The sequence below is a fragment of the Pan troglodytes genome, chromosome 4, assembly GCF_028858775.2.
Source record: "Pan troglodytes isolate AG18354 chromosome 4, NHGRI_mPanTro3-v2.0_pri, whole genome shotgun sequence".
NCBI lineage: Eukaryota > Metazoa > Chordata > Mammalia > Primates > Hominidae > Pan > Pan troglodytes.
This window is the reverse complement of record NC_072402.2, coordinates 53,221,781-53,241,370: the sequence shown is the minus strand read 5'-3', so window position 1 is coordinate 53,241,370 and position 19,590 is coordinate 53,221,781. Positions and strand designations below refer to the sequence as shown.

Here is a 19,590-nt window from a genome sequence, read left to right as displayed (position 1 = left end):
CCAGCTACTCAGGAGACTGAGGCAGGAGAATCTCTTGAACCTGTGAAGCAGAGGTTGCAGTGAGCCAAGATCACACCACTGCACTCCAGCCTGGCGACAGAGCGAGACTTCGTCTCAAAAAAAGAAAAAAAACCCAAAAAACCCACAAAGTCAAAAGACAAGTTTGAAAAATGTTTACAGCTCCACAAAGATAGACAAATTTCCTTGATGTATGAAAAATGTCAACAAACCAATAAAAAGACTAACAATTCAGTAGAAAAATGGACAAAGAACAAATATGGAGATTCATAGAAATGAGAGATAAATGTACATGATGAGAAGGTGAGGTGCTCACTTGATTTATAAGAGAAATGAAAATTAAAACTACACCAGATGCCATTTTTTAAAAACCTATTACATTGATAAAAATAAAAATTTAGCAAATTGTTAGCCTGAATGGGGAGATAGGTACTTGAATTTTGTGTGGGAATGTAAGTTAGGACAGTCTTTATGGAGGATAATTTTATAGAATCCATCAGATTTATAAATGCACAGACCTATTTGACCCAACAATTTAACATCCAGATTTTTATCTTATGCCAAACTGAAATGAAGAATGGCCAAGTTTTATTGAGGCATCATTTATAGTAGCAAAACACTGGAAACAAGCTAAATGTTCATTATAGAAGACTGGTTAAATAAAAATTTGTCCATCCAAGATGGAGTAGCATGTAGTTATTAAAAAAGAATAAGGAAAATACTGATAGAGGATGATGTAGATATTAAATGGGGAAAAAAGTAAAACTCCACAAGATGTAAAACAGTATATGTGTTTTGCTGCCGTTTGAGGAGAAAGGAGAAAATACAGAAATATTTATATGTTGCTTATGTATGCATACAACATTTGTGGATGGATTCACAAGAAAATGGTAGCCTTAATTTACCTTGAGACAAACTGAGGGACAAGGACAGCCTTTAATACCTTTTCAGATTTTTTTTTTTTTTTTTTTTTTGAGACAGGGTTTTGCTCTTGTTGCCCAGCCTGGAGTGCAATAGCGTGATCTCAGCTCACCACAACCTCCGCCTCCCAGGTTCAATCGGTTTTCCTGCCTCAGCCTCCCAAGTAGGTGGGATTACAGGCATGCGCCACCACGCCTGGCTAATTTTGTATTTTTTTAGTAGAGATGGGGTTTCTCATATTGGTCAGGCTGGTCTTGAACTCCTGACCTCAGGTGATCTGCCCACCTCGGCCTCCCAAACTGCTGGGATTACAGGCGTGAGCCACCACACCTGGCTACCCTTTCAGTTTTAAGCCATAATAAAAATTACATGAAATTGGGCTGGGCACGATGGCTCACTCCTGTTATCCCAGTGCTTTAGGAGGCTGAGGCAAGAGGATCACTTGAGGCCAGGAGTTCCAGACCAGCCTGGGTAATGTAGCGAGACCCTGTCTCTACAAGAAGATAAAAAAATTAGCTGGGTGTGGTGGTGCGTGCCTATAATCCTAGCTACTCAGGTGGCGGAGGTGAGAGGATTGCCCGAACCCAGGAGTCAAAAGCTGCAGTGAGCTACTGTGATCATGCCTCTCTACTCCAGCCTGGGCAATAGGGTAAGATCCTGTCTCTGAAAAAAAAAAAAAAAAAAAAAAAAGAATGTAAAAAGATAAATAAAGAATAGTTTGGAAGTTAACATTAAGTCTGTATCTTCAGTTTATTACTTCAGAAATGTTTTTCTTACTGCAATTTCAAGGCTAGACCTCGTGTAGGGAAATCTTTTTGTATCCTGAAAGCAATTTTTTTGATTTGTGAAGTGTTTTATTGCCTCTCTTTTCCTTTAAATCTTTATTGTCTAAACGATTGCACTGAAGTAGACTGTCATCTTAAAATTGTAGGGATTTACTTGTGGTCGAGTAATCCATTGCCTTTTATAGTTTCATTTTTTCCAAAGGGTCTTTGGACGACTAGTTTTGAGTTGAAAACTGTGTGAAGACAAATAATTTAATACCACAAAGAAGTGAGGATCCTTTTTTCTAGTGTGTACTGAAAACAGCTCTTTTAGGAATTTTTCATTTCCATTGGTTTTTGTCTTGTGATATATGTCTTTTCATGAGGGATAAATTTTATTTGCACTCACTGTTTATGGAGTATCGAGTAAAAACTAGAACAAAGCAGAACGAACCTTCCTATACAATGCCTTCCCACAAAAACAAATACCTCCCTCAAAAAATTTCTGCTCTGAACATGAAAATGCTTATCTGCAGCTTGACATTATTAGTATGTCTGAGTCCTAGGGTAGGTAGGAGATCCAGGTATTATCATTCAAAAGGAACTGAAAGTGTGAGCACTCTTTGAAAAAGCACTATTAGCAATGTAAATGCCAAGTTACATCTGATAGGCAAACTCTTAAGCCTGTTTGTGTGATATTTAAGGTGAGAAAATAGTTTTCCCTATTCTTTATGACTTTGAATAGCCTTAGGACTATTTCATTCTGTTTATTACTCTGTCTTCATACTAGATTTCTTTTTTTCTTTTTTGACACGGAGTTTCGCTCCTGTCACCCAGGCTGGAGTGCAGTGGCGTGATCACAGCTTACTGTAACCTCCACCTCCCAGGTTCAAGTGATTCTCTTGCCTCAGCATCCCGAGTAGCTGGGATTACAGGCACCCGCCACCACGCCCGGCTAATTTTTGTATTTTTAGTAGAGACGGGGTTTCGCCCTGTTGGCCAGGCTGGTCTCGAACTCCTGACCTCAGGTGATCCGCCTGCCTTGGCCTCCCAAAGTGCTGGCATTACAGGCATGAGCCACTGCACCCAGCCCACAGACAGTCATTAGTAAGTATTCTCTTGTAAGTTTTCCTAACAATTAACATCTGTGTACATTGGTTTTCTTGCTAAACTTAACTCTAATTTTTGCCAGTACTAATATGTAGTATCCACTCATAGTTTTTAGGACTTCAAAATCTGAGTGTATTGGGTATATGGTGTCAGCGTCAGCATTCATATGAAGCCTGAGAGTCCTTTCTGTGTGTCAAGTCAGGAGGTGTAGGTGTAGGAAATGCTGATCCAGATAGGACTGTTTGGCACCTAGCAGGTACTCAAGAAATGTTTACTGGAAAATGTTAACTTGAATCAAGGGAGATTATACTGTTATGCACTGGCCATTAAGTCTTCACTGTTGACTTTTGCTCTCTTTGGTTTTTATGCCAGAGATTGCTAACCCCTGGTTTAGAATTGTTACTACAAGCATAAAATCATTCATGGGCCAGGCGAGGTGGCTCACACCTATAGTCCCAGCACTTTGGGAGGCAGAGGCAAGTGGATCGCTTGAACCCAGGAGTTTAAGACAGCCTGGGCAACATGGCGACACACAGTTTCTACTAAAGAAAAAAAAAAGAAAAAAAAAATACAGGCCAGGTGTGGTGGCTCACGCCTGTAATCCCAGCACTTTGGGAGGCTGAAGCAGGTGGATCACCTGAGATCAGGAGTTCAAGACCAGCCTGGCCAACACATCGAAACCCTGTCTCCACTAAAAATACAAAAATAATTTAGCTGGGCGTGGTGGCACGTGCCTGTAATCCCAGCTACTCGGGAGGCTGAGGCAGGAGAATCACTTGAATCCGGGAGGTAGAGGCTGTAGTGAGCCAAGATCGTGCCACTGCACTCCAGTCTGGGCAACAGAGTGAGCCTCTGTCTCAAACAAAACAAAATAAAACAAAAAACAAAAATTAGCCAGGTGTGGTGGTGAGCGCCTGTAGTCCCTGCTACGTGTATTCATAAACATTTATTGTTCCTTGTAGTATGTAATATATTTGTAGAATGAGTCATTCTGGGACTTACTTTTTAAAAAGTATTTTCGAAATTCTTTTTTAAAGTGAAAATTATCTTCAGCATTTTTTTCCTTTATGACTCTATTGAATTTAAATAAGGCAAGGTACATCTATCCTACACAAAGCTCAAAGTAACATTATGTCATGGCTTCATATTAAAGGATGAATAAAAGTACATGCTTGCCTCAGTGGTGAGCAGTTGTCCATAGTTTTTTTTGTTCTGTGACATGTGGCTACTTGGCTATGGAAAACTAACACACAGTATATTACCTCTTTGATCATCAGAGTGATATATTTTTCCCTGTTGTTCAGCTGTAACTCCATATAGTCACCCTTTTGAATGCCACAAGAAGGGCTCTTTTTCCCTTTAGTAATTGAGGTATTCATGCAGTGTGGAGTGAATAGATCCCTCCATCACAGTGCATTATATAGTAGTTTTTTGTGTGGATACATGTAATACAATCCATTCAAAACAAATGTAAAATTTACTAAGGCTTTTCATGTGGAAGTAGAATGCAGATATCTTTCTTGATATAACAAATGAATTTGGTTGTAGCTAACGTGTTGTACTAGTAAAGGTCCACCTGCTAAACTTTTTCTTTTTTGTTGAGGTATAGACAGTAGAGTGATACCGATACATGAGGAAAATGAGAACTGGAATGCAGGCCAAAAGCTGGTCCTTTCCAGATGAATGCAGCCAAGACTAAGTAGCATCATGTTCATCTGATAGACAAGTGTGGCTGGTGATGGCTGGTCCTGCATGCTGTCTCATGCATGCCGATTCTCTCCACACATAGCTGTCAGTCATTTGGTGACAAAATAGCCAGAAAATGCATCTTTAATATTTTGGATTAGAAAGAGACAATCCTTTCTACCTCAACTTTTCTCTGATATTTTTTCAAAGGAATTGAGTAGTCTGCTGCCCCTTGGCATGGTACTCTGATCGACATTTATAATCTTAAGATGCATTTTTATTTATGATGAGGGACTCACCTAGAGTTACATAGCAATTAGTAATAAAATTGACTAGATTCTAATGATGCCAACAGTTCTTTCTTTAATAATTTCTTCAGTTTTCCAAAATAACAGCAGCAAAGTCGTGATGCCTTATGTTTAGAAAGAAAAAATTTGGGCTGGGCGCAGTGGCTCATGCCCATAATCCCAGCACTTTGGGAGGCTGAGGCAGGTGGACCACCTGAGGTCAGGAGTTTGAGACCAGCCTGGCCAACATGGTGAAACCCCCCTCTACTAAAAATACAAAAAAATTAGCTGGGCATGATGGTGCACTCCGGTAGTCCCAGCTACTTGGAAGGCTGAGGCAGGAGGATCGCTTTAATCTGGGAGGTGGAGGTTACAGTGAGCTGAGATCGTGCCACTGCACTCCAGCCTGGTTAACAGAGCAAGACTCTGTCTAAAAATAAAAAATAAATAAAAAAAGAAAGAAAGAATTTGGTGTTTAGAGTGCATGGGGAAGTAGGTAGGAAATTAGGGAGCTAATTTATAGCAGATTAAGATACAGAATGTCCACAGAGAACATAGGATGCATTTAAATAACATGCTCAGTGTTATTTTCTTTAATCTCCAAACACCTTTCCAGGTGAAGTTCCTTTAATTTCAAATCATCGAATCTCATTCTTAACCTGAAAGTGGTACAATAAATACAGTGTCCAAAAAGTCTGGACACACAGGGAAAATTGTGTGTTATTCAGTGATCATCTTACTTGAAAATGTAACTTACATACTTTAAAAAAATAAGTTTATTGTATGTTTATTGAATTTTCAGATACCCTGTATTTTGCTTCTATTTAGGATTTCCTTTCTTTTTAAGTTTCAGGCATAGTGCTAAAATAACTAGGTACAGTCAACAAAGAGACTAGGCAGCTGACAAGCAGCCCCCACCCCACTGGGTTAAAGATCTAGGCAGCCTGGAGGTGGGAGGATAATGAAAGGCAGGTGATGGGAGTGGAGGACCATGTGCCTGGCTGGCTTTCTCTTTACCTCCAGCAGCTGGCGGTAGTCATAATTGAAATCTTGATCTTATTTTGAGTGAATGAAGACCTGGAAAGGTTGATAAATAAGAATATTTGTTAATATTTCTTATTCTAATCTGGTACCTACTGATGTAGAAGAACTTTCTCTTTTTTTTTTTGAGACGGAATCTGGCTCTGTTGCCCAGGCTGGAGTGCAGTGGTGCAGTCTCAACTCACTGCAACCTCCGCCTCCCCAGTTCAAGTAGTTCTCCTGTTTCCTCCTTCTCAAGTCCTCCTGAGTAGCTGGGACTACAGGCACATGCTACCACGTCCAGCTAATTTTTGTATTTTTAGTAGAGACGGGGTTTTACCATATTGGTCAGGCTGGTCTCAAACTCCTGACCTCAGGTGATCCACCTGCCTCGGCCTCCCAAAGTGCTGGGATTACAGGGATGAGCCATCACACCTGGCCAGAACTTTTTTTTATACATGCTAATACCTTTTGGGATTGGTTTAAGTAATAGGACATCTTATTTTTTAAAACAAAAAACTTATGCTAACATCAGTAATATTTCTACTGAGAAACACTACTACTTTACTGACACCTAAGAATTCTGCCAGATAAAATGTTGCTTTCTTTGCTAAAACAGAGCTCTTTGATCTTTGCTGGTAAGAATTCTTCTGAACTGAATAAAAGTTTTTAGAACACGCATGGTAGTGAAAAGTATACATAGCCCTTTGAGTCTGGGCAGGGAAGAAAGAAAGTTTCACAAAGGCTAAAACAAGCCACCACTCTCATAAAACCTGATGAACAGTTGAGTCTGAATTCATGAGATTATGGGGTTTAGAAAGTATGAAGATGGATAGGCGACCGGTTTGGCTTTAGTGAGATTATTGTTTCTGTTTGCTTGGATAAAACTCAGGTGCTGGTGGGGTGACTTTGAATGTTGATGGAATATTAGAACTTTTGTGTCCCCCAAACTGCTTAAATCTTAGGTCTGTTGGACCATATGTAAATGGCCTTCTTTTCATATTCACTTTTTTTGCTCTGCCATCTTGTAAAAATCTTGGAGGAGGCCGGGCGCGGTGGGTCACGCCTGTAATCCCAGCACTTTGGGAGGCCGAGGCAGGCGGATCACGAGGTCAGGAGATGGAGACCATCCTGGCTAACATGGTGAAATCCCGTCTCTACTAAAAATACAAAAAAAAATTAACTGGGTGTGGCGGCAGGCACCTGTAGTCCCAGCTACTCAGGAGGCTGAGGCAGGAGAATGGCGTGAACCCGGGAGGCGGAGGTTGCAGTGAGCTGAGATCGTGCCACTGCACTCCAACCTGGGAGACAGAGTGAGACTCCGTCTCAAAAAAAAATCTTGGAGGAAACTCCTGCAGTCCTGGGGTTTGACTAAGTGGTCTGTGCAGCCCCTTCCATCTCTAAGGTGCAGTGCAGTCTGTCATTTCTAATGGCAGAACTCCATGGACATGGACAACACAAATACTGGTTAATGGTGTTTGGTATATTCTCTTCAAGAAGACAAATATTTTGAGAAATATTTTTATCAAAAGTGGTAAAAGGGAAACATTTTAGAGTTTAAAGGAGTTCTCCCAAGCCAGCATGTATTCCTGGGTTGTCCAGGAAATTCTCGGCTCACTCTTGAGTTTGACATCACCTTTATAGATGCCCATAGTTGAAGCTTAACTATTTCAGGGCGGCATGATAAATGAGAAGAATAATGAAAGGCATCTGATTTGACAGAAAGAACACTTAATTTGTAGTTAGACCTGAGTTTAGATCCTGGTTTTAGCCATTACTACCATTGTGACCTGGGGCCAGTTTTTAACTCCTGTGGGCCTCAGTTGCATTAATTGAGATAATTTGTTTCTAGTATCTTGGCCCCTGCATTAGCATTCTATCAATGTTAGTGCTCTTTTCTCTTTCATTGTTTCATACTAGAATGCACATCCTCTGTATAGCACATACTGTCTAACATAACCAGGCAGCGTAGTTTACTTGGCTTCTTCATTGAAAATCCATTCAGTTCTTTTGGGAGGCTTCCCTCAGCCCCTGTGCCCCAGGGTGTGCATAATCCTGCTAGCCATAGTGATGATGTCCACTGGCTCTCTTGTCTTTCGAATAGAGGCAAACACCCCAGACTGTTGGTGCCTGATTGGATTCGACTCATGGCCAGCTTTGGATGTGGGGTTTTCAGTGGGGTTCTTGCACAGGCTCAGGGGGAGAACCCTCCCAATAGCCACACTTCTTGAGGTGGTGGGCACAGGTAGGCATAGGAGGGAATGGAAACAGTGGCACTATTGCCCAGCAATTGGACTATGCTAAAGATGGGAAATATTTGAGTTCTAATCTGCATTTGGTTTTCATATATTTCATACTAATTAGGAACACATTTCAATGCTTTGAAGTTGTAAAAAGCTCTCCTGCATACATTCCAAATTGATGTTACTCTGCCCTGGATATGCCATACATTTAGAGTACTACATCAGGGAAACACAGACCTCAGAAAGACCTTTGGTTTATCCCCAGTGCATCTGTGGACATTTCTCTTCCTGCTTCTGAGTTATTTGCCCTGAGTGATTTGCCTTTGCTTTGTACCTTGTTAGTTTTTTTCTCTCTCTGTTTAAACAAGGATTAATGCTTCCTTTAATTGGGCTGTGGCTGTTTTACATGGATTGGTGATTGCAAAGCTTTTTGGAGCAGGTGTGGAGCAATGAATAGTCTTTTTAATTTCATTTTTTGATTTACATTTTTTTTATAACCACTTCTGCAACAAATGGTGAAACTCCATGGCTACCCTCTTTTTCAGTCAATGGTTAATGGTTTTTCCATACTCCCCAGCTGCTTATCATGGGCACAGCTGACAAAACCAGAAGAGCCTTTCTAGTAAGGTGAGCTGAGCTGGCATTTGTACAGGACAAAGGACTTTGGTAGAATTAGGGCTTTGACAAAGTGAACAAATGTAAAGGCAGCTGGAAACTTGAGTGTTGCTAATCAGGAATATATTTTGAGATTCTGAAGTTTCCAAAACGTGTGTACTTAAGAAAAATAACCCAACAATGTGTGGGTTAATAGATTTTCCTGTTTTAAAAATCCCTTTGTGTGGGTTTTAAAGATGTTTTTCATACTTTTGAACAGTTTACTGTCTCAGAGAACATTACTAGCTCTCATTTTATTTTTGAGGCTCTTTATCCACGTGCTCCTGCCAAATGCCCTCTACCAACCACTCATTTATGGGCCGGTTCCTTTATCTTTAGTTGTTAAGACTCTTTTCAAGGGAGCCTTTGCCTTTTGTTGTATTATTTATGATATTGATAATGAGCACTCTATAGAGTTCAAAAGGACTTGTTCTGATTATTGAGAGTTTACTTCTCTGCTGGTAGTTGCTTATGTCAGAAAATAGCTTTCTATGGTAGATTGGCCATCTGCTTTTGGGAGAAATCTACACTTTCCCCCAGTCAGCAAATGGATAATATCAGTAATAAGATACAGTAAATTGGCTGCCCCAACCAAACAGCATATTTATATGTTGCCTGAAAACTAGGGTTGTGTCCATTCCATGTTCTCTTCCATATCTCATGCTGATGAAACTTATGATTATTTTAATTATCACCCCTGCACTAAATAAAATAATGGGATATTTCAAATGTAAGAAATTGAGAAAAAGGGCCATGCGTGATGGCCCATGCCTTTAATCTCAGCACTGTGGGAGGCTGAGGCAGGTGGATTGCTTGAGCTCAGGAGTTTGAGACCAGCCTGGGCAATGTGGTGAAACCCCATCTCTACAAAACATATAAAAAAGTTAGCCAGGTGTGGTGGCATGCACCTGTGGTCCCCGTTACTTGGGAGGCTGAGGTAGGAGGATTGCCAACTTGGCAAAACTCTGCCTCTACTAAAAATACAAAAATTAGGTTGGGCACAGTGGCTCATGCTTGTAATTCCAGCACTTTGGGAGGCCGAGGCGGGCAGATCACCTGAGGTCAGGAATTTGAGACCAGCCTGGGTAACATGGTGAAACCCTGTCTCTATTAAAAATACAAAAAAAAAATTAGCTGGGCATGGTGGCGCATCCCTGTAATCCCAGCTACTTGGGAGGGTGAGGCAGGAGAATTGCTTGAACCCAGGAGGTGGAGGTTGCAGTGAGCCGAGATCATGCCACTGCACTCCAGCCTGGGTGACAGAGCGAGACTCCCTCTTTTGAGGGGGGGAGAAAAACACTTGTCTACTACCTAAGTTTTACAGAAGTGATATTTTACCCTTTCTCTCTCTCTCTTTTTTTTTTTTTTGAGATGGAGTCTTGCTCTGTTGCCCAGGCTGGAGTGCAGTGGCAGGAACTCTGCTCACTGCAACCTCCGCCTCTCGGGCTGAAGTGATTCTCATGCCTCAGTCTCCTGAGTAGCTGGGATTCCAGACACCCACCATGATGCCCAGCTAATTTTTGTATTTTTAGTAAAGATGGGGTTTCATCATGTTGGCCAGACTGGTCTCAAACTCCTGGCCTCATGTGATCCACCCACCTCAGCCTCACAAAGTGCTGGGATCACAGGCATGAGCCACCGTGCCTGGCTAAGTGCTGCTTTTTAAATCAGTTGTGTGTTTGTAAAAGTCTATACTCTAGAACTGTAAGGCAAAGCACTTAACGCATGAAACACTACAAGTGTATTTAAAATTGTTTGAATTAGTGGCCTGTCAAAGCTATCCTTTGAAAAACAAAACAAAAAACCTACAAAACCACCTCTACTTTCTCCTTTTCCTCTTGGAAGTTGGAACAGTTCACATTTCAAAACCTTGCTTGAGCTAAGTTCTTAAAAAACCTTGAAAAGACTTACATCAAGTGCCGCATACTGTTATAAAGGCTTTACATGTATTAATTTATTTAAAACTTCCAACAACCCTGTGAGAGATAAACCAAGGCACAGATACTAAGTAATTTGGCTTTGGCCACACAACTAATAAATGGCAGAGCTAGTATTTGAACACACAGTGGCTCAAAAATATCTATACTCTTAACTGCTTTGCTGTGTAGTGACTGAGAGCTTTGAGTTTTCTTGGATCAGAATTGTGGCTTTGGGCATTTTGCTGCAAGGAAACCTTAAAATGGAGATCCATTCTGTTTGCATCCATTGTTTGAAGTAGGAACAATTATGAAATTAGACAATTTGATAAAATTGTGGAATTTTGAACTTAGTTCATTAGTCATCAGAAGGACTTTGCCTTTAATATGGTTTTCGAATATTCTAGATCAGTGTTTCTTTATTCTTTGTAACTTAAAGATCTGTAAATGCATTTTGGTGTACCGGGACACATACCTGCAAACACATTCGGGGAGAAGAAATGAGAGAAGAGATGAAAAATGCTGAAAGTTACCACGTGCCAGTGGGATTTTGGTTTGTTCTTTCACCTTTGAGGGCACTCTGTAGGGCTTCCTCTCACCTAGTTGGGGCTTATCTTTTTGGGAAGGTGCTCTCTCACCAGAGACTTGTTTTCATGGTACCACATTTGTATCCTGAAGTACAAATATACTGTACTTTTCTTGATGCTTTAAGAATCCTGCAGCTTGGCCGGGCGCGGTAGCTCATGCCTGTAATCCTAGCACTTTGGGAGGCTGAGGCAGGCGGATCACGAGGTCAGGAGTTCGAGACCATCCTGGCCAACATGGTGAAACCCTGTCTCTATTAAAAATACAAAAAATTAGCTGGGCATGGTGGTGGGTGCCTGTAATCCTGGCTACTCGAGAGGCTGAGGCAGGAGAATTGCTTTAACCTGGGAGGTGGAGGTTGCAGCCAGCCGAGATTGCACCACTGCACACGAGCCCAGGCGACAGTGCAAGACTCAGTCTCAAAAAAAAAAAAAAAAAAAAAAAGAATCCTGCAGCTTGACAGAAAAGCTGGGAAAGCGAGAAAGTCTTCAGTGATTCAAGGTCTAAATGCATTTGGAAATTATCACGTGGACCAAAAAATCTTGAATCTCAGAATACAATTTTGACAGATTTATTATGTGTTGTGTGTCTGTTTGCTCTGTCTTTGTGTTGGTCTTCCTGTGCAACTGTCAGTGTTGTCAGTAGAGGTTATAGCAGGCCACAGATATATCTTGATGAGGACATGCTGGGCAGAGAATAATTTCTTAGCCATGTGCTGTATATTCATGAGCCTTGATGTACAAAAGAGTGCATGTAGTTTTTGATCTGGGAATAAAAAAAGCAGGTTCTCTGACCAATCTAGGGAATTTCTGTAATGAGAACATGTCATTAATGACATTTCCTGAGGGCATCTGCAGCATGAGACAGAATAGAATTTTTCTTTCTTTTTTCCATTTGCTATAGAGTCCCTTTCTTCATCTTCATTCCATATCTCCTTTCCTTTTCTCTGTCAGCCTGCCTGCCTATCTGCCTGCCAGCCAGTCGTCTGCCTGTCTACGTATACATCACACCTTCGCAGAAGTATTCATGGGCAGCTACTCTGCTGTAATGATATTGTGACATTTCAGAGTAATCTACCATATTTGTTTTTTAAAGTTCATTTTTTTCTGTGCTATTTATTTTGACTAAGAAGGTTGCTGTAATTAACCCATACTTTTTAATCCTCTTGTGCCTTTTATAAGGAATAAAATTACTAGAATTCAGAAATAATGTAACTAGCATTGTACTCAAATTATAATTTTTTAAGATTAGATACCTTCAGATACCTTATTCCTCCAATATTAAATTTGAATCTATGACAGAAATATTTTTAGTGTTTTCCAAAATATTTTTAAAGTGAAAATGTAAGTTCTCATTTGCTTGTACTGTCTTTTTCCCGCTCCTCCTTGAATTTGCCCCTTGCTCTGGAGAGCCTACAAAAGTTAAAACTTTTGTGAATGAGCATTGTCAGAATGCTATCTCAAAAATGGTATTTTTTTTTCCAGTGGAAAATAACTTTTAAGACCCCACCAGCTGCAAAAACTGTTCCTGGCATTAAGCTCCTTCTTCCTTTGCAATTCGGTCTTTCTTGAGTGGTGCCATGAATGCTGTCTTCTCCTCCATGGTCTGGAAGCAGCCATGGCCAAACTTGGAGGTGGTGTCAATGAACTTAAGGTCAATCTTCTCCAGAGGCCGCCGTTTGGTTGGCACTGGCAAGGACTTGTGAAGGGTGAGCACTTGCTTCTTGGTGTCCACCACACAGTCTTTCAGCATGACAAAGTCATTGGTCACTTCACCATAGTGGACAAAGGCCCCCAGAGGGTGGCTTGTCAGACAGGTCATAGTCAGTGGAGGCATTGTTCTTGATCCGTTTGCTGTCCCTGACAAAGTATCCCTGGCTGATCTTATAGATCTTGTTGATCTCAGTGCTGTGACAGTAACCTTTCTGCCAAATGCATGCCACAGGTAAGGCCACAGGGGCAGGATGCTGTGCCCCAGTACAGGCCACTTTGCACAGGCCTCGATGGGTCTTGTGGGGTAGCTTCTTGGTGTGCCAACGACTGGTGACCCCTTTGTAGCCATTGCCCTTGGTCAACCTGATGACGTCGATCATCTCGTCCTTCTCAAACACTTGGTTCACAGGTACCTGCTGCTCAAGCCTCTCGTGGGCCCAGTCCAGCTTTTTGGCCATGGTGCCTCCCTTTACCTGGATCTCCATCAGGTGGGCCTTCCTCTGGTGCAGAGGAAGCAGGCACATCTGGGTGTAGGCAATGATGCAGATGACTTGGCGGTACTTCTTCGTGCTGCTGAAGTCCTTCTCCAGCTGCTTCTTGCCATCCTCATCCTGACATTTCTTGCAGTACTTGGTAAAGGCCTTCTTCTTAGATTTATGCCGGTTTTTATAGAAATGTATCTTGCATGCGTCGCTGATGTGCTCAGCGAAGACAGTATTGAAGGTCTGGAGGCCTCGAGGGGTTTCCACGAAGCCCACAATGTCCACAACCACCATGGGTGTTATCTCCACAATGGTCACAGCCTCTATCACTTCCTTCTTGTTCACCTTGGATCCTGGGCTGTCGACTTCCCGCATGATGTTGGTCATGCCAGCCTTGTATCCCAGGAAGGCTGTGAGGTGGACCAGCTTGGAAGGGTCATCCTTAGGAAAGCTCTTCACCTTCCCATGATGCTTCCTGCTGCGCTGCTGAGGCAGGAAGCTGAGGGACCCATGTCTGGGAGCGGAGAACCTTCTGTGAGACATCATGCCATCAAATCCTACCGGTAGAGCAAAAAATGGTATTTTCAAAACTTTTTGAGCCAGGGATCCTCTTTGCCATCCAGTGGGCTTGTACGGGTCTACCTTCATTTTGTGTATATTTTCCTTCAAGATTGTATTTCCCTCATAGATTGACATGCATTCGTGTTTTGACATTGAAAATTTGATGAAGTACTTCTTCCAGATAGAACTAAGAAAACTGTGACATTGATAGGGTGGCTGGAGTGTTATGTGAGATATCTTTATGTATAGATACTCTAACTTTCAATGTTGTGTTTTCTAGTAGTGTTGATGAATTTGCAGTGATGAGTCTATAGCTTTCTGCTGATTTCTCTAGTAGTATTGGAGAAAGACGGAAAGCAACACATGGTAGTTGCATCCAAACTGGCTACAGACATGCATCTATATACCTTTTTCTCCTGTATCTTTTATCCTGTAAAGTGGTGTTTGTGATGAATATGCCTGTTGTGGAATATGTCTTTAAAAAATTTTTTTAAATGATTATATGAAAATCTATCTTTCTATAGGGAATTCAGACAACACAGAAAATTGTGAAGAAGCAAAAATCACAGTTAACAGTTTGGTGAGACAGGAGTTGTCACTCTTAACAGTTTGATAATATGCACGCATGTGTGCTCACATGCACATACCAAAACATACACACGTGTCACTCTCATGATATAATGTGAGTGAAGTTATATAACTTCACATTCTGTTTACCGGCATTTATTTATTTATTTATATTGAGATGGAGTTTCGGTGTTTTTACGCAGGCTGGAGTGCAATGGCGTGATCGCAGCTCACCGCAACCTCCGCCTCTCAGATTCAAGTGATTCTCCTGCCTCAGCCTCCTGAGTAGCCGGGATTACAGGCATCCGTCACCACCCCCTGCTAATTTTGTATTTTTAGTAGAGACAGGGTTTCTCCATGTTGGTCACGCTGGTCTCGAACTCCCAACCTCAGGTGATCTGCCCACCTTGGCCTCCTAAAGCACTGGGATTACAGGTGTGAGCCACCGCGCCTGGCCCATCAGCCTTTATTTTTTAACTCAATACTTTGGCTGTTTTCTCATGTTAATGAATATGATCTAAAATGACCATGTTGTGTTCATATATATATATATATATATATATAAAATCTGTTTCTCAATACCTTTTTATTTTTATTTATTTATTTATTTATTTATTTTTTGAGACAGAGTCTCGCTCTGTCACCCAGGCTGGAGTGCAGTGGTGCGATCTCGGCTCACTGCAACCTCCGCCTCCCAGGTTGAAGCGATTCTCCTGCCTCAGCCCTCCCGAGTAGCTGGGACTACAGGCGCACATCACCACTCCCGACTAATTTTTTTTTTTTGTATTTTTAGTAGAGACGAGGTTTCACCACACTGGTCAGGCTGGTCTTGAACTCCTGACCTCATGATCCACCCGCCTCGGCCTCCCAAAGTGCTGGGACCACAGGCGTGAGCCACTGCACCCGGCCTCTCAATACCTTTTTAATAGGTATTCAGTTTTTCACTATTATGAACAATTCTACAATAAACATTATTGGTGTATTCATCTTGCCCGGTTACATTCTGAGGGCAAATTTCTAGTAGAATTGCTTATATAATTTTATTTTACATATAGTTATGCTTTATAGGAATATATTGAGAAATGTTTAATTTTTTTATAGTCAGCACTCCCAGAAAGCTGATAATTTGTGCCTTTAAAAACCTACTTTTAGGCCGGGCGTGGTGGCGCATGTCTGTAGTCCCAGCTGCTCAGGATGCTGAGGCAGGAGAATCACTTGAACTCGGGGGGCAGAGGTTGCAGTGAGCTGAGATGGCGCCATTGCACTCCAGCCTGGGTGACAGAGCGAAACTATCTCAAAAAAAAAAAAAAAAAAAAAAAAATCTACTTTTAGACGGAATGTACTGTGCATCCAGTAGGGCAAAAATCATTCAGATTGCTAGACTTGAGGGTTCTTGGGTCTGGTTTTTTGTAAATTTTTTGTCTTCTTCTTTAGGTCTTTTCCAGATATGCGGCTTTTAATCTACAGGGGGCTTGGAAACAATATAACCAACCTTATTATATGATGTATAAAATAGAAGCAAGCAACCCCTGAGTCAAAGTATATGGAGTGTTCTAGTGCTAGGGGTGGGATAGGAACATTGTTGGCTGGTTCAATTTTGCATAGGTAAGGACTTTGTTTTAGTTTGGGGAATATTTATATTGATGCTCTGTTTGATTAAATTATTTCTATTACAGAGCAGCCATTTATTGATGAATATAGGAGACAAAGCCATATAAATGGAGATAAAAGGCAAGCTCTTATGATTAAAAGAAAATTCCCATCCTTTAGGTTGCACCAGTACTCCCAGGAAGTGCTAGTGCAGTGTCTGCCTCCTCACTCCTTCCTTGTCTGGCACATCCCACTTGGAGTGCTCCTTTTTGGGAGAGTGTGCCCTTGTCTCTGGGCATGTGCCCTGGGCTGTCAGGCAGTGTCTTCTCCAGGGCTGGGAGTGAAGACTCAGCCAAGTCCTGACTGCTTGCACCCTGGCACCCCCAGCATGGGAAGAATTCCCTGGCCTGCTAAGCAATATTAATTCTTCCTCCAGTATTGACTGTTTGATTTATACCAGCACTGGGTGAGTCCTGGGAATTCAGAGCTGACTCAGACCTTTTCCCCATCTTCTTGGGGCTCACTGGGTGGAAAGTAAGATGACTCACATTAAGTACCCTCTGAATGGTGTATATGGTATATATGAGGGGGGAATTATCAGTTCTTCCTGGGGATCTGTGAAGTTGTCCAAAAGAGAAAGGGACACTTGGATTCAGTAATGGCAAATGAAAGGAATTAACAAGGCAAATACTGTTAGGAGGGCTTACAGGTGGTTGGCCAGAGGAGGGGGTATGGAAAGGCATTCTAGGCAGCAAGTAAAGCTTGTGCAAAAATGGAGTGTGAAACAGTTACCCCCTTTTTCCAGTTCAGATTCTGCACAGCTGCTACAGGGGGTACTAAGTGTTAGAAGAGGGTAGTGCAGGAGAGGAGATGGCAGAGGCAGGTCAGACCATAGTGGACGTTGTGTGCCGTGATGAGGAGTTGAACTTGATCCTCTGGGGACAGAAGACTACCATCATGAGGCTTTAATTAGCTCTGTGCTTTGATTTATGGGCACAGTCATGATGAACAAATGAAAGCCCATTGTGCTCATTTTGGGGAGTTACAAAATCACTTTTATAAGTTAGGGGACGTGTTAAGCATTAGTACCAAAGGGGGTACATTTATAATGCAACTCATCCTCCTTTCAGTGCTCTCATGGCCTGGAAGGTGAGCAGAAAGAATCTTTTAATAAAGGGGGCACAATTTCAGTCAGATTGTGTAACTTTTCCGTGCTAAGACAACTTCTCTAGGTGGTCCAACTTGGTGAAGGTATAAAAGTGTGTTGGTGGGGGGGCACTGGGTGTGTCCTTGCCCAGTCTTGCCTGACAGACCAAGAGAGGACAGACAGCAGGCTATGTAAAGAGTAAGAGCAGTCTTTGTGCGGTGCAAAAAAAAGGCCATTTGCTGTGCATTGATTTTTTTCCCCCCATTCATACCTGTACACAGAGATGGATCTATCAGGGTGTCATGTTCGAATACTGAGTTAAGCAATATCAGAGTTAAGATAAAAATCAACGGTTTAATTGATTAAATGAGCACAGGGCTAAACACATGATGATAGCTCAGTAACTGATTTTTCAAAAACATGAGTTTAAAACAAAATGGATATCAAAAATTGAAAAACACTTGGTTAAAAATTTCTATGCTGCTTTTTGATATATCAGGAAAGATTAATATTTATAATTTCTAATTTATAAATTAAGACATTCTATTCACTTGACCTTCTAAGCAAAGTTTTTATAAGTAAGCCACAGTAGGCCATGAACTACATTAGTTATCTGATATTAGAGTGTTCTCAGAGAATTAATTTTTCTACAAAATTATTTAGATGTAGTAAAGAAAATTGCTTTACTCAGTGCGGGTGGGGGTATAGTGGGCTGTTGACTTTGAATACTTTATTAAGCTCTACTTTTTTTTTTAATGGGAGGTATTGATTTAAGGCATTCTAAATCATTTATTAGATCAGTATATTGCTTGGAAACTAAAAGATCTGGAGAGTTTGTGCTTCTGTACAAGTCTACAGATAAACCGAGATTGGAAAGTACAGTCTGGTGTTTGGAGGCAGACGTGATCTTGGGCAGGGCGAACCAGAAGGCTGGGTTTGGCTTCTACTTACACCAGCACTGCTAGCTGTGGGCTTTGGATCTATTACTTTTCTTTATCACCTTCATCTTCCTCATTTGTAAAATTATCCCAGCAACACGTAACCTTCCTGACCATGCATATTTATTTTGAGAATTGAATGTTTTTTGGCCAGGCGCAGTGGCTCACGCCTGTAATCCCAGCACTTTGGGAGGCTGAGGCAGGCGGATCACAAGGTCAAGAGATCGAGACTATCCTGGCCAACATGGTGAAACCCTGTCTCTACTAAAAATACAAAAATTAGCTGGGTATGGTGGCGCACACCTGTAGTCCCAGCTACTCAGGAGGCTGAGGCAGGAGAATCACTTGAACCGGGAGGCAGAGGTTGCAGTGAGCCGACATCGCGCCACTGCACTCCAGCCTGGTGACAGAGCGAGACTCTGTCTCAAAAAAAAAAAAAAAAAAAGAGAATTGAATGTTTTCATTCAAATGTGAATACAACATTGTATTTAACTTGGAAATTCTGAACAAATGTAAGATGGCAGTGTTGGTGGCAGATTCTTTTTTCAATGGCATAGTGTCATATTTTAGTTTCATCCACATTGGCCTGGTTTAAATAGTTTACCAAGGTTGGTGGGTTATCTACACTTTAAAATTAATTAAACATTTTAAAATTAAGTTTTTGGTTAAAATTTTTACCTGTTGCTAAATAAAAAATATAAGAAAACCAGATTTTTTTGGGAGAAAGGGGAGTTAAATGAATTATCCGTCTAATGTCTTCCAAATATTCCTTATTAAATTGTTGAAGTGGACATAGTTATTCTCTTAGGAGTATTATAAACATAACAACAATAAATTTGTTTGCCCTTACAGAGTTTAAAATGATTGTTACCAATTTACAGGTTAGGTAGGGAACTGCTTCTCAGAGAGGGTAATGACTTACCCATGATTGTCCCAATATTCAGCAGTAAGATGTGGTACTAGAACTAAGTTCTGTTGCCATATTGTCAATATTTGCCAGAATTTGTTTGTTGTACAAAATAACCAGGTTTTTCAGTTTTGGACATTGGTTTAGACTCAATCTAAAAACCATTAAATTAATTCAGGCTGTACCTTCCTGTCCCCCAAAAACATTATCCCAGTTATGTGTAATACTGTATATATATCTAAAACATCTTATACAAATGTTTTTATGTAATCAAAATGAGTTTTCTTAAATTTAAACACATTGGATTTACCACTGATAAATTTGATTTTAATCAGATTCACCTTGAGTGTTATATTAGGGAGTCAGTGAAGTGCCCCCAGGGGGTGGCAATCATGACTATAAATCCTCATTTCAGGAGAAAAATGGCAGTTTGTTTTTGTTGGTCTGCACGTGCTGTGAATCATCAGCCCTGCAGTAGGGTC

General features: G+C 41.2%; 1 protein-coding gene and 1 pseudogene across 2 annotated transcripts in view; one reads left to right on the top strand and one right to left on the bottom strand.

Moving 5' to 3' along the window:
* Nucleotides 1-19,590, top strand: part of ZSWIM6 (zinc finger SWIM-type containing 6) — a 211,061-nt gene that overhangs the window by 43,124 nt on the left and 148,347 nt on the right. The window lies entirely within an intron of this gene.
* Nucleotides 12,702-14,903, bottom strand: LOC461855 (large ribosomal subunit protein uL3-like; annotated as a pseudogene).